Consider the following 3,944-nt stretch of genomic DNA (forward strand, 5'->3'; position numbering starts at 1 on the left):
TGGACGTCATAGGATGTCCTCAGGATTTTGAGCCGCTGCGCGCCCCCGGGGGCACGCATCGTGGCGATCGTTGTTGCAAGGTGTCATTCTGACACCCCGCAACTACGACCTCGGTAAAGAGTCTCCGACAGAGACTCTTTACCACGTGATCAGCCGTGTCCAATCACGGCTGATCACAGTGTAAATAGGAAGAGCCGGTGATCGCCTTTTCCTCACTTGTGTCTGTCAGACACGAGTAGAGGAGAGCCGATCGGTTGCTCCTCTGACAGGGGGGGTCTGTGCTGATCGATTATAAGCACAGCCCCCCCCCCCCCCCGAGGATGCCCACACTGGACCACCAGGGATGCCACCAGACCACCAGGGATGCCCAGCACCAGGTATGTCACCCTAGACCACCAGGGATGCCAGTCAGTGCCCACAATGGATGCCAATCAGTGCCCACAATGGGCATCACTGATTGGCATGCATTATTGTTTGGCACTGATTGGCATCCATCAGTACAAAACAATACAATACAATGTCGCCTATCAGTGCCCATCCGTGCCACCTATCAGGGCCCATCCGTGCCAACTATCAGTGCCCATCCATGCCAACTATCAGTGCCCATCCATGCCCATCTGTGCCGCCTATACATGCCCATCTGTGCTGCCTATCCATGCCCATTCATTCCGCCTATCCATGCCAATCCGTACCAGCTATCAGTGCCAATTTGTGCCACCTATCAGTGTCCATCCGTGTCGCCCATCAGTGCCACCTATCAGTGCCCATCAGTGCCACCTATCAGTGCCACATATCAGTGCCCATCCATGCCAACTATCAGTGCCCATCCATGCCCATCTGTGCCGCCTATCCATGCCCATCTGTGCTGCCTATCCATGCCCATTCATTCCGCCTATCCATGCCAATCCGTACCAGCTATCAGTGCCAATTTGTGCCACCTATCAGTGTCCATCCGTGTCGCCCATCAGTGCCACCTATCAGTGCCCATCAGTGCCACCTATCAGTGCCACATATCAGTGCCCATCAATGCCACCTCATCAGTGCCACTTCATTGGTGCCACCTCATCAGTGCCCATCAGTACCGCCTTATCAGTGCCCGTCAGTGCAGCCCCATCAGTGCCCATCAGTGAAAGAGAAAACGTACTTATTTACAAAGTTTTGAAACTGAAACAACAAAAAAAACATATTTTTTTTCCAAAATCTTTTTTTATTTGTTTAGCAAAAAATAAAAACCGTAGAGGTGATCAAATACCACCAAAATAAAGCTCTATTTGTGGGGGAAAAAATGATAAAAATTTCATTTGGGTACAGTGTAGCATGACCGTGCAATTGTCATTCATATTGCGACAGCGCTGAAAGCTCAAAATTGGTCTGGGAAGGAAGGTGTTTAAAGAGGAAGTAAACCCTGATGGGTTTACTTCCTCTTTCATTTCCTGCAAAGGTAAAGCATAATGGACTACTATGCATCGCATAGTAGTCCATTATGTGTCACTTACCTGACACAGGAGCCAGCAAAGTCACTGCTGTCCCCTGTAGTCCGGCGCATCCATCTTCTCGGTGGGTCTCGCTGCTCCGCCGCTGTCATTCGGCGAAGCCGCGATAACGTCACTCCCGCGCATGCGCACGGGAGCCGCCACTCGCGGCATATCGCCATTGACCGCAGCGCACTCAGTGCGCCTGCGCGCCGCTGTCTACGGCGCATGCACCGTAGACAGCGGTGCCTGTCTTTTGGCAAATATCTCCTAAACCGTGTAGGTTTAGGAGATATTTCTTGGACCTACAGGTAAGCCTTAATCTAGGCTTACCTGTAGGTCAAAGTTGGTTGTAAGGGTTTACAACCACTTTAAGTGCCTGGTATTGAGGTGGTTAAAATCAGTGCTCCCGAATAAACGGCTCTTTTAAAAAAAAAAAATTGCATTGATCCATGTCCCCTGGGGCAGGAGCCAGGTTCCCAAACCCTTTTTAGGACAATATCTTGCATATTAGCCTTTAAAATTAGCACTTTTGATTTCATATGTTCGAGTCCCATAGACTTTAATGGGGTTCTAAAGTTCGTACAAATTTTTGGTCAGTTCGAAGGTTCTGGTGCAAACCGGGGGGGTGTTCGGCTCATCTCTAGTGACAACGCTGTTCCTCTATGGACACTGTAAGTGTGCGTTGTCCCCCTAGGACAGGAAGAGTGATACATTTCATAATTACCAGTTGGAAATAATAGAAAATTAATGCAGCCAACTCATCCAAGGACTGGTAGACAATAGTATATAACATGTTTACCCTATACTTTAAATATCTGTACAAAGCTAAATCCTTCTCATTGGTCTATTACTAATATGGGAGACTCTTACGTGCCAATAGGAATGTGCAGGATGCAGAGACGGTTATCCTAGAGATGGGCTGCAAAGAGTTAGTTCACGTTCAGGAAGATTTTAGAAAATCCCCCATGCGATTCCATAGCCAATTAATAGTGAAACTAAATATTCTCCATGCTACCTCCAAAATGAATAAGCAAAACTAATAATTATTTTCTGTTGTGCACTGTCATGGGTTCCCACACACATATAAATATACCATATAAAGTGCAGCGCAAAACACATATGTAGTGCCACCCCCTGTAAGGGGCGCTAAAAGATGACTGTCCCCAAAGGTTGCCCTGACCTTGCAAGCCTCCTGACATCTTTGCCCATGTACACACGGTCGGAGATTTTGCCAACCAAATCCGTCGGATTTTGCCCGTCGGATTTAGTCCGACGGATTGTGTCCGAAACTGTTGCATACACACGGTCGGGCCAAGTTGGCGAAAAATCCGATCTTTCAGAACATGATGACGTAATTTCATTACGATGGGACTACATTCAGGCTAGTAGCCAATAGCTTTGATGTAGGAATTTGATCTGAGCATGCGTGGCACTTGGTCCGATGAAAATGCTCTACACATGATCGGATTAGGTCCGTCCGGCCCAGTTGGTCGGGAAATATTTCCAACATGTTGGAAAATTGGGTCGGACGGAGATTCGGACGGAATCAGTCCGATGCATACCACACACAGTCGGATTATCCGACGACACGGTCCGATAAGACTCATTCCGAAAGATTCTCCGACCGTGTGTACAAGGGCTTTGACACCCTGGGTTCAGACATAATTCAAAGAAAGAATACAATTGCAGAGATAACAGACTATAGCAAAGTAAGTTACTGTTTTACAAAGGATCCTTAAGTCAGTCAAGAAACAGAGAGGAATGTTAATGCAGATATCCTTTAATCTCTTTAGTCTTAGCAAGTATACAAAGAATACACAATGCAAGGTAAATCACAATAGATCCAACAGTGATGCATAGCTCCCAACTGTCCCTGATTTCGAGGGACTGTCCCTGATTTGGGGCAATGCCCCTCTGTCCCCCTTTCCTCCTCATTTGTCCCTCATTTTGGTCGGATCTATATAGTTGTATATAAAATGCACTTTTTATCTTTCAAAAAGTGTATTTCAGTGCTAAACTTTGCATCCAAATTCTAAATGGCTGCATTTGTCAATTTTAAAAGCCAATATAAAGGAATATTGGTTGTAAAAAAAGCACTTGTGGATTTAATTAACCCTTTTAATGGATATGTCCCCTTTAAGGGGTGTGGCAGGGGGTGTGTCCTATGCCCACATACATTTTCTAGTATGTGTCCCTCATTCCCATCTCAAAATGTTGGGAGGTATGATAATGACTAACAGGCCCTGGAAGAACCTATGACCCCAGGTATAAAAGGGAGGAGTGTGTGTGTGTGTGTGTGTGTGTGTGTGTGTGTGTGTGTGTGTGTGTGTGGGGGGGGCGGCAAGTGAGAGAAGTTCTTGCAGTGTAGATGTTCAGATCTTCAGCCAACTCAACAATGCAAGGTGGTGTTTCCTGCTAGAAGCTTTTGTGTAAAGAGATGGGGTAAGAGTCGGTTCAGACTTGTGCGAT

Source organism: Lithobates pipiens, unplaced genomic scaffold, assembly GCF_037356315.1.
Source record: "Lithobates pipiens isolate NorthernLeopardFrog02 unplaced genomic scaffold, aLitPip1_a1.2 Scaffold_3, whole genome shotgun sequence".
In the NCBI taxonomy this organism is placed as follows: domain Eukaryota; kingdom Metazoa; phylum Chordata; class Amphibia; order Anura; family Ranidae; genus Lithobates; species Lithobates pipiens.